The sequence below is a fragment of the Triturus cristatus genome, chromosome 1_1, assembly GCF_964204655.1.
Source record: "Triturus cristatus chromosome 1_1, aTriCri1.1, whole genome shotgun sequence".
Lineage (NCBI taxonomy): Eukaryota > Metazoa > Chordata > Amphibia > Caudata > Salamandridae > Triturus > Triturus cristatus.
In genome coordinates, this window is record NC_140579.1 from 143,462,829 (window position 1) to 143,475,020 (window position 12,192).

Genomic DNA, 12,192 nt, shown 5'->3' on the forward strand with positions numbered 1-12,192 from the left:
AGCTGTGGCTTAAATGACATCATCAATGGACCACACACTTGGTGGGCCGGATGTGGTGAATGCAACGCCAAATTACTGTATAATCTTTGAAGCAGTAGCCCACACCAGCCCATTACAAACCCACGCATTAAAAATGATCCATAGTTTTTTAGATATAGAAAGAAAAACAACATCAGTCGTCAGCATCATCATTATTATGGCCTTGTGTTGCCTAACCGTAAACGCCTAACCTAAGCTTGTCGATTCCGGACTTTGAGTCTATTTTTGATAACTTGTGGATTTCACAAATAGTACTGCTAGCTCCACATCAGGCAAAACTTACTAGTATTGCTTTTTTTTCTATTTGAGCACAATCAGGCATTCTCATTGTGTCATCATCATGACGTAGTACTCAGGTGGTGTCAATTGTTTGTAAATCTTTGATAAATATATATAACCCACTTACTCAGTCTTTCTACTTCCATTTAGTTGCCTACGATGGATAATCCTCAATCAATCATTCAGAACAATCCTACAGTTGAAGCTCACCTGGGTGGAACTGGAAGTGGGACCTCACTTGTGAAGTTGTGATGGCCCCCTTATTATTGCTGAACGTATATTCAGGTAAGACAACTAGTATTGATGTAACTTAACTTAGTAAAAAATAAATTAACTGCTACTGTTTTTTAGCTAGATAGTTCAGACCCTCAACACAATACAGCCTAGGTCATCTCATCAGTCATCTCATCATGGCAGCGTTTCCCATAATGGTCAAGATAGTTAGAGCAGTATAAGCCTAGACTCTATAACTAAGTGCTAAGCCATCTCTAGTCTGAAGTTACAAGCACTTAAACAGGCTGCGTAAAACTACTTGAAGGCAGCAGTGCAAAGTAAAAGTTAAATAAACTACTCCAGGCATAAATTTAGATTATAAAAAATAGTTTCTCCGTTTATTTACAAAGCAACCCAATCTCTCTACCCAAACAACATTCTCCCCCTCTCCCAAATAAAACTGACCCAAGCCCCAAAACTCAAAATGTTCAAGAAAGTCTTTCGAGTCCCACTCCCAACTCCCTTCCCACCCTCTCCACCCATCCCCAACAAACAACATATCCCTCCCACCAAAACGAAATATTTAAAAAAGGGTTTGAAGAGGGCTGGTCCATGCTGTGGTCCAGCGAGGTGAGCCAGCCCTTGATAGTGTCCAGCCGCTGCAGAATGTGGCGCAACAATGGAATGTTGCCATTCTGATGGGGTGTGGCAGCAGTATGCATGCAGCAGCACCGGCGATGGGATTGCCGGAAGGCTGGAGGCTGAGGGTGACCGGCTGCACTGGGGCCCAGGAGCTGTGCATTGATTTCCTCTTCCTCCTCTTCCAGGACCACCAGCTGCTGGTATTCCTGCTGGATAAGCTCCAGCCTCTGCTGCCGCAACCGGGCTACTCTCTCCTGCCTGTCAGGTGGTCCGGCTGGAACAGCAGCAGCTATATTGAGAAAAACAAAAAAGTCAAATTGAAAATAATGCTCTGTGCAAAAAACAATTGTTTTAAATAACAGTGTGGCACAGTAGCAGTACATTGCTGGTCCCCTAGGGCCATTGAAATTTATTCGATGTGATGATTATGATTAGGAGAATCACAAGGCCAATTTTATGGTTTTTTTTACCCACACATGTTGCCAAACATAAAAAATCTGGCTGTGTGGAAGAAAAGTAACAGGCAGACTGGCAGAGAATAACATCACAGCATTAAAAAATCAGTGATTGGATTATTTTTTTCTTCTAAAGGCTTTTCAAATAACTATAAACAGAGTCAGACACTTTGAGTTGAAAAATAAATGACTTCTCATTAATGAGTACGGCATTTTGCACTATTATGGAGTACAAGTTGTATGTGGTGCTAAAGTAATGGAGGCTTGCTCATTGCTAGCCAGCGCCTCTGCTAGTTTGCTACTGGCTGCGGCTGTAGTTGACCATTATCTAACTCCAATGGCCCTGCTCTTCGCCAAATGCATTTCTCTTTCTATCCTGTCTCCAGTGAGGCTGATGAATAATAAATAAGATACAACCTCAGTCATACACCTCATGTATGAAATGTGGATATAATATATTATCCTGTCTGCCATAAGTATACGTTGAGGAAAATGAATCTAATGGACTGCACTACAGGTAAATGAATGGATTATATAGATTTTGTTTGGCACATTCGTCACTATATATCCCATATGCCAAACTTGATATCAAATCATGCACTTACTCCCACTTTACTCTGTGGCCTCGCCCGCCACCACGTTTTCCAACAAATTCATGTGCTATGCAAGAACCACAGAAAGGAAACTTGATTTTCTTTAATGCAGGGGGTAGGGTAGAGGGATTATACTGATAGGGTAGAGCTTTTTATATATAATAGAGAGGCCACTACACTGATCATCGATTCATAATCCTTTATTCAGTCACGGTTCAATTCACAAGGGAAAAATCTGAACAAGTGTTAACTAATCTGTTATGGGAAACCATGATATATGTTCCGGAATCACTTCACATGGGTATCACTTGATTAAATGTGGGACATGCCAAGAATGGCCCACCCACCTTTTCACTCATATACCATTTCTTTTCTTCCAAGTTACCTTCCGTTCTTTCATGTCTCCCTCAAGCCAACAAAGCTCATTATGTGAGATTTTGTTGCATTGCAGATAGAATAGTCCATAATAACTCAACCACCGCTGTAGCTGGTAAAGCTGCAGGGAGGGGTTCACCTCACAGTCATTTTTGATGATGACGATGAGCAACACCATGACAATAGCTTGTGAGCATAGTAATTGCAAGAAATATGTGCCTTTCCAGTGCCCGTCCCTGCTGCCGCTTCTCCCCCTGCAACTGAGATGTCGCCGGCTCCTCCTGCAGTGGCACACCGATGTTCTGTATGGCTAGAATATAAAACATTACACATAATTCAGATCCCAGATACGCAACCCCAAATACATCAGCAATGCAGCACTACAGCTCAGTTAGCACTTATCTTTCAAATATGACTCTGGGTATTTGATTGATTAGTTCACAAAGTTAGATAAGACAGGCGTGGAATAACGCTCAATAAAACCCCATGGTGTTGGGTGGCAAATGCAATGCAAGTGGGACCTCATACTGTTTTCTCCAGCCTTGCTGCACTGTCAGTGGAAACTGATGGTGTACTGTAAGTATCAATGAATGGTTCTGCAGCACACTACACTGGGTTGGGGTGTGGTCCATGATTACCATGGGCACTGTCTCGTGAACTGAACTGTGTGAGTTAGGCATAAGCAGGAAAAAGAAAGCCTTATGAGCAAACATACAGGTCGATTTTTTTATTTAAAATACTAGCTTACTTGGGCCTGCTATCTGAATCTTCACGAATCACGATAGATAGCACCAACATTCCAATAGACAAAATATCCCAAGATTCTACGGTTCTACCCTAAGAAGTCCACAACAATCATAAAAGGACTTACTGGGATCTGCAGAGCCCTCGACAGTGGCGCTGGTGGTCGACGCCGGCTGACCAGCTTGCCCCGGACCCTCTGAAATGTCCATCGTCTTCCCCTTGGGTGCTGATGAAAGAAATTAAGAAGATAATTAAAAATAGATTAGTGATTCTGTTAATAATCTCCACAAAATGTGTTATGAAAAGCAAACGCAGTTGCCAGAACAGATCACCTATGGTACTACTGGTTTATTTCGACTCGAGTCTATCGACTGTCGTTAAATCCATATTCCAAATCTCCTTAACAAAAACAACATTTGGAACTAATGAATTGCAGTTATTGATCTTTGATTGTATTCTATTCCCATTTCCCAACACCCTTAATGAGTCAACTCAGTCTCCCTTTTTTGAAATGCATAGATGCATATTTCACATCATCACTGTGAATTCAATTAAATAACCTGGAACTGTATGAGCTACATAAACAAAGTCACAGAGACAACGCGCTACTTAGTGATTCATTATAGTGACAGAAGAAAGAGTCTGCAAAGGTTTCTTAATTAATCAGCCAAAGCGAGCGCCTGATGAAGGCGATTAGGTAGTGGCATCTGCCTAGCAGAAACTAAAAACTGGATCACACAACAATATACCAGCGTAAAGCATTGTAGAACACAAATAAAACAAATAATTAATACTCACCGATCCCCGGAATCTCAACGCCTAGCAGGTCCTGTTCCTGGTCGAGAATGTTCTCCCAGCGGTGCACCAGCAGCTGGGCGGTGTGAGGAACATGGCTGGTGCGCCGCACACACCGGCGCACCATCGTTCAATGCCGCCGGTGCTCCCGCAGGGGGTAGCCACTACCTGGCCAGCCAGCATAGTGAGGAAGTGGCACTTCACAAAAAAACTAGTGCTGCAACCTCCTCCTCTCCAAAGATCGCCCGGGGCTGCACACCTGGGCGGCGGCGCCACCCGCATTGAAAGATGCCCCTCTGCCATGGCACCGGCTGGGGAAATAAACTAAGAAAGAAAAGGAAGGGAAAGTAAAGAAGAAAGAAATAAGGAAAGAAGGAGGAATTAACTAAGTCAAAAAGTCACAAAAAACACGCAAAAATGTAAACAAAAATGTAAAGTACATGAACACAAAGAAGCACACTATTGTAAAAAGTAAAAATTAGGGGTAGAAAAGTAATAAAGGAGGAGGATGACAAAGGTTAACAAGAGAATAAAAATTAGGCCATAGTAAAACATTAATTTATAACCTTAAAGTCTGTTTATTTTTATCCCAAAAAGCAATAGTTGATGTTTGTGCTGCTATAATTGAGGTCATGGACAATGTCACCCAGAATGTTGAGATTAGAGAGTTAGAAACTTGTGGGTTTATTTTGTAAAGAATAGCGTCAGATATAGATGAAAAGAGAAACATAGTAATGGCAGAAAATACATTGTTAAACAAGAAGGTTTTATAGTGTCTAACAATAATAATCTTATTAGAAACCTAAATTACTTTCAACAAGAGTTTGGGAAATTAAGAAACTTCACAGGAAAATACAAAAATATCCTAAAAGTTAAATTAGATTCAACAAAGATATAGTGTAGTCATCACCTATTATCTTTGTTAAGTACAGAAATTGTAAAAATAATTCTAGCAATTATAGCAGTAGTGATCAGTATGAAAACTAAAGAGAGTCCATCACTAGCCCTGAAAATATATGGGTTGAACACATAACAAGTCTTTACGCAGATAATGGAAACATAGCCAATATTAAATGTACCCCAGTGCCTTTATTCATATCTCCTATGTTCCATACAAATACAGAAAAAATATTGCATACATTAGGAAAGTAAGGAATGGAGATTGGTCCAGGTGAAATCTCTATTATTGTATTAAAGTATAATAATTTATTGGTAACATTTCTATCCCCTTTTAAAATGTGTTTTTTTACTTTCACTATGCCAAACTCTTGAGCGGGTTGTATTAGTGTGCCACTTTACAAAGAAGGGGCAAGGACTTTTCCTCAGAGCTATAGATAAATTACATTATGAGACTCTACAGGGAAGTTTCTTCTACATATCTTCTGAACATCTGCAAACATGGGTGCCAGAGTTAAATTAACATTGGTAGAATATGGTTTTTGAAAAAAAATTCCCCCCTTGAAAACATTGTGGTAATGCAATTTTAAGAGGTAAATATATTAAAGGTGTAAGAAGGAGCCCTTTTATGCAGCATTTATGTACTTGTCTACAGCCTTAAACCGGGTCGATAGGCCTGTCAATTGGCAGATCTAAAAATTCCAATGGGGCTAAAACTCCTAATTGCATTACATCCCAACACTTGGAGTAGTGTATGATGGAGCAGATAAAAGTCTCAAAAAAAGAATACACAGAATCAGTGGCCTAAAGCAAGAATGTCTTCTGGTGCAACTTCACTTGCCTTTATACCTACTTGATGTTATGGCATGAAATGGAGGCTAACATTATGCAAATCTCCTCAACATTCTAACAAGCTATAAAGTCACTTACATGCAGCCTTCTTTCTTCTTTGTTGCTTCTGCTCACAAGATAAGTACTCTATATTTCTCTCTGATTCTAATTGTCTATACTTTGTATACCCATACACCCCTCCTACATAGGTATTCATACCCTTTATATTACCTCTTACTTCCTATATTCCTATAATTAGGACGTCCCTTCCCCACCCTTTTCCTGTAACCTGAGGGATGTTTTGATTACTTCCACCCTTGTGAGGGAAGTGATGGGGGCTCAGCCTCTTAACTTAAGCTGACCACCCGCCCCTTCTTTGTTCCATTTTTTGGCTCTTTCAGACTGAAAATCATTTATTAAATAGGACCGGCTTTCTTTGAAAGCCGGTCCCGCGATAAGGTTACCTGGGAGACGGACAGGTCTTCTCGCTGCATTCCGGCTGACTCCCATAGCCCCAGCGGCTTTGCGTATAGGTTACCATAGCAGCGGAGGACTCAGGAATGAAGTCCGCGGTCAACGTGGCCTCTCCCACACTGCTAGACACCACTCCACGCTTGACTGGCTTCAATGATGGTGTGGCACATCAGCCCCTGATAAAAAAAAAAAGAAGAGAGTGGAAGAAAGGGAGAAGGGGGGTACGGCCCTTAGAGCAAAGAACCTAAGAAAGCGGTCGCGCACGTCGCACATGTGTTGAACACCTTTTTACCTAGTTGAGATTCTTTAACAAAAATAAATATGGCAGCCATTTTAACAGCTTGGTCACCGCGTTAGATACAAGGTGACAGATAAAGAGTTACAGTTGGACTCACCTGCCGAACAGCTGATCGTCTCAGGTTGTCAGATTCCCTAATCTTGCTTAAAAGGGCAAAATGCCCCCCTGACATTTATTAATTTAACTACTTCCTAACTTTACATATACAGTCATGTCTACAGTACCCATAGAGCTAAATATGGAAGATAAAATAGAACATCTAGTGAATAAGGCCATGGACAAAGTAAGGGGGGTCTCTAGATGAAACCATACATTTTTTTTTAAACTCTCTCCAAGATAGGGTGGCCAGCCTGTTACAGGCACACACCAGCCTGTAGGAACGGCTGGGGCAAGCAAGGCCCAGGAAAAAAGAGAGCGGCAGGAGGAACCCTACCAAAAGGGGCAAAAACCCCAAGGAGGACTTTTCACGCTTACTAGGCGGTGACAAGAACGGTGCCTTGGGCACTACAGATGGGTAAGAAACAGGCCCTGAGATTCTCATTCCCATGGATAGTGTTGAGGCCCTCGAACCACAGACTGAACTCTCCTTTTCTTCTGTGTTCGATACAGATATCGAAGAGGTGGAAGTAAGGAGAATGGGAACTTCTGACGAGGCATGTAAGGCCTCAGGATCTTAAATGGGCATTGTAGATTAATTCGGATACTATATTTTGACCCTCTCCTGATCAAACATCCCTTGTTCCCCGAATGGGTGCCTTCTCAGCATGTTGGAGAGGACTTTTCATTCTGGCTGAGAAGGGAGATCCCGAAGGAGATGAGATCTCGATTACGATGAGAATGCCTACGACCCTCCCCCAGACAAGGTCGCGATGACCCCAGAACTTGACCCCAAAGGGGTGACATTCATTGCTAAGGGTGGTAAGGACCCTAAAAAAGGACTTGATAAGAGCCTCAAGTCTTGCCAGGATCGTCTACTCGACATCACTGGACCACTGATGGCCGAAGTAGCCTACCTTGGCCACACACATTTGACCCCAAGGAGCTACACCTATGGGTTCAAAGGACCATTTGTCTGCTAGGAAACGCAAACACTACAATTTCAAATGAGAGAAGGAAGGGCATTCTATTGAAAATAGAGGCAGAACTTGTAGAACTGGCCAACAAGGATGGTAACCCGTCTCTCGAGGCCTCCTCTTCGGAGATGACTTCATAAGGGAAATGGCCAAATATGTAGGGGTGTTTAGCTCCATTCAGAAGTCCCAAAAGGACATCAAAAAAAGTGTTCCAAGATAGGGTTTTTAGCAGGACCGGGAGAACGCGGGGTCCGTTCCTCGGCTGTGGCCAAGCCTCATCAAGACCTTCCTGGACCGTGGCGCAAGATTTTCCCAATCAACCTTCGTCAGCCACCAAACCTTCTACCCACAAAGACAGCGAATGAGTGGGAGATCCTTCAGGGGTGACCGGAAGCAGAGAGGATTCTCCTCAGGTAAGAGTCTTGAAAGACCTTTCATATACCTCTATAGAGGTGGGAGGCAGGCTGGCCCAATTTTGTGGGAATTGGAATCAAGTGACACAGGATCCCTGGGTTCTGAGCACAGTCAAAGGATACAAGATAGAGTTTGTGAATTCCCTTATCCAAATGAAGATACCACAGGAAATGGTGTTTTGCAGGAGGACAAGAACCTAGTGTCACAGGAAGTAAAAGACTTGCTAGCCAAAGGGACAATCAGAGAAGGATCAGAGTTAGGTTTTGTTAGCAATAGCTTCCTTGTGGAGAAGGAAAATAGGTCTAAGACCAGCTTAAACCTGAAGGTCCGAAACAAATGGGTAGTTTATCACCATTTCAAGATAAAAGGGGTTCATCTTTAAGGGGCGTCTTGAGAAAAGGGGACTGGTTGGCAAGGCTGGACTTCAAGGATGCATATTTGACCATTCCAGCCCGGGAACCATATCAGAAATGTCCCCAATTTACTTGGGAGGGAAAACTCTGGGAGTTTTGCAGTCTCCCCTTAGGCTTGTCATTGGCTCCTTGGTGCTTCACCAAGGTCCTCCGACCCGTGGCAGCCTGCTTAGAGAAAGGGGAGTGAGAATTATAATATGCCTGGACAATATTCTGTTAACGGCACAGCCCAAAACTGTGGTCTCCCATCATACAGATCTGACCATACGTTTATTAGAACACCTAGGTTTTATCATAAACAGAAAAAAAATCATGCCTGTTACCGAGCCAGGAAACACAATTCCTCGGCTCTGTTGTAGACACAGAACAGAATTAAAGTTACCAGAGGAGAAGCTAAGGAAGCTCTGCAAGGAATTTAGAAAAATACTAGGAAAAAAGGAATTCCCCCTAAGGTTTCTCGCAAACAGTGCTTAATTTGAGCCGGAGCTTTCCGGTGCTGAGCACCGGCACTTAATTGGTTTCCGGTGCTCGGGACCGGCACCTAATCATCAACACCACACTTAGGGCAGTATGCCACAAGGTGCCTCTGCTCATGTAATTTAGAGATGAGCAGTATAAAAGTTGTTTAGGAAAACAATATACATTAAAAAATTACCAATACTTTTTAGCTTTGGGGACCTGGAATAATCTGAACTGTTGCATTTACATGCAAGAGAGATGGTTTAGTTGTTGTTTGGGCGGCGTTGACAGGGGCGATGGGTGGTGCAAGCTGCAGTGGCCTCCTGGCACTTAACATTTTACAAATTAAGCACTGCTCGCAACGATCCTGGGTCTCTTGTCCTCTACGATCCAAGCAATTTACCCAAGTCCCTTATACTACCGGGCCCTCCAAAGACTCAATGCAAGGACAATGAGAGCAACACAGTCCTACTCCCAGATGTTGTCTTTAGACCAAGACTCAAGCAAGAAACTTCTGTGGCGGCTCAAGAATGCAGGGCCATTTTTGGGGAGATAATAATAGAATCGGTCGCGAGTTTAGAAGGATGGGGTGCGAGATGTGGCAACTCATAAATGGGGATGCTGGACAGAACAAGGGAAAGTGTTGCACCTCAATTGCTTAGAATTTGCAGTTTGTTGCTTTACCCAGAAATTATTAAGATGTTGCCTGATGCTCTGCATGGACAATGTATCAGCAGTGAGATATGTCAACAAGTTGGGAGGACCTCACTCCAAAGGACTTGCAGATCTAGCGAAGGGTTTCTGGGGATATTGCTTGAGCAAAGAACTTTCGGTTGTAGCAGAACATATTCCTGGTTTAAGCAATGGTGTAGCGGACTGATTTTCCAGGAATTTCAAGGACTCCAGCAATTGGAGGTTAGGCAGAGAAATATTCCTATTTATCCAAGCGAAATGGAGTCCCTCGGGACAGACCTCTTTGTGGACAGACTAAACACACAGCTGAGGAATTTCTTCAGCTGGAGACTGGACCCTAAGCCTCAGTGGATAGATGCCTTCCTCCAAGATTGGAAGGGGTTAGCACCTTATGCTTTCCCTCCATTTGCTATGCTGACACGACTACTCCTCCACGCACGACAGTGCGGGCAGACCATGGTGGTAATAACACCCCTTTGGAGGTCACAGGCCTGGTTCCCAATCATGCTAGAAATTACTTTAGACTTCCCCATTCTAACACCATCATTCAGGGAAATACTCCTAGGCCAAGAAGGAGAGCCACATCCTCTAGTAGAACAAGGGCTACTGGTTCTAATGGCCTGGAAGATTTCAGGAGACAGTAGCGAATCCCTGGTCTTTCGCCAGACGCTTTCCTACTCATTTCTGTATCATTGGCTCCTGGAACAAGGAAGGCATATCGACTGGGCGGAGAAATGGGTTTGTTGATGTCTTCAATGTTTTGTTCTTTCAGAATAAGAAGTTACCTCCACTTGGGATTTTTCATGACGAAATGTTGAATACAGAGGAATATGTTTTTTTGGAATGGTCTTGTTTGCAGCACCGGCAGAAGGAAGAAGGCTGCTTTCGAGGGGACTTTATAGCATGTTAGAATGCTATTGAAGTTCTATATTCTTCAATGTTTGCTGCTGTGAACTGGCAATAAAGGAGATTTGCTTAATCTTAGCCTCCGTGTCTTTAATAAAACCCAGATTTTTAGCCCATCAGGCTATGAAAAATCTACATTTTGCCCTAATTTTCAGAAATACTAGAAAAGTCTCCCTGAGTTTGGATACATACATATTAAATCGATGCATTATCACTGTACTTGAAAATTCATTTTCTAAAAATAAAAGTTCTCAATAGTAAAACGTTTGTTATGTCAAAGGGGAAGAAACAAGCTGCTTTTAGTTGGAAAGTAGGATGTATGGAGCAATAAAAGGTCCCTCATTACACATATCTTGAAATGCTAGTTTCGCAAAATTGTATTTACCTCACATCTCTCAATTAAGTACGAAGGTTTTGGCACAAGGTGGTAAAAGGCATTGTGTTAGACCTGTCAGCCCTAGGGTGGTCTTTCCCTGTGTTTTTGCCCTTGCCTCATTTTTTCCACCCTCTTTTTCGTTGGCCGTAGGTCTCCGAGCGCCTTCCCATTGCTAATCAATGCTAAGGTGCAGGTGCTCTCTTCTCCCAACATGGCTGCCACAGGCCCCAGTCAGTTGGGGCGACGCTGACCTGGGGGAACCTACGCAGGAGACTTAGGCGGTAGGGCCTAGTCAAGGACCTATACCACTGGGAGTGACAGGGCTTAGGTGCTGCCTTCCAAGCTGTGTGAGGAACACTGGACTATCCTACTGATCTGGCCCGGCGGGAGGGGAACCCAGGGACTACCTGCAGAGACTGACTAACCTGCCTTCAGTCACCGACTCAACCCCCCCCCCCTCCTTCAAGAACCCTCCCCCCCCTCTCCCCCGAGGGCCACTTTCAATTTAGGGTGATGCCCTTCGGGCTCAAGAATGCTCCGGCCACTTTCCAGCGGTTGGTGAACCAGGTGCTGTCTGGCCTGGAGTCCTTCTCAGCGGCATATCTGGATGACATAGCTGTCTTCAGTAGCACCTGGGAGGACCATCTGCAGCACCTCCAGGAGTTGCTACAGGCTCTGCAACGTGCTGGCCTAACCATCAAGGCTAGCAAGTGCCAGATTGGAGAGGGATCTGTCGTCTACCTGGGACACCTGGTGGGCGGGGGTAAGGTGCAACCCCACCAGGCCAATATTGAGACCATCATGGCTTGGGAGCCCCCCAAAACCCAAACTGAGGTCCGAGCTTTCCTCGTCCTCACTGGCTATTACCGCCGGTTTTTATCAAGGGGTATGGTACCATTGTAGCCCCCTTGACGGAGTTGACGTCCAAGAAGCAGCCACGAAAAGTGATCTGGACGGCTGCTTGCCAAGAGGCATTCGAGACCCTGAAGCACGCGATGTGCACCGCTCCGGTGCTTGCAACACCTGACTTCACGAAGGAATTCATCGTGCAGACGGACGCCTCTGAGCACGGCATAGGTGCTGTGCTTTCGCAACTGAACAACGACGGCCAAGACCAACCTGTGGCCTTTATCTCTAGAAGACTCCTCCCCCGGGAACAACGGTGGAGTACCATCGAGCGAGAAGCCTTCGCTGTGGTCTGGGCTCTGAAGAAGTTGAGGCCA

The 12,192-nt window shown here is 44.0% G+C and overlaps 1 protein-coding gene across 11 annotated transcripts in view; it reads left to right on the forward strand.

Annotated features, from left to right (window-relative positions):
• LOC146869855 (uncharacterized) overlaps positions 1-12,192 on the forward strand; it is a 164,924-nt gene that overhangs the window by 54,765 nt on the left and 97,967 nt on the right. For 7 of the 11 annotated variants that reach the window (XR_014967845.1, XR_014967843.1, XR_014967853.1 and 4 more), the window contains one exon: positions 469-603. The exons of the other annotated variants lie outside the window; for them this stretch is intronic. The gene's annotated coding sequence lies outside the window, so the exon portion shown is untranslated. The remainder of the gene's footprint in view (positions 1-468; positions 604-12,192) is intronic. 11 annotated transcript variants of the gene reach the window in all.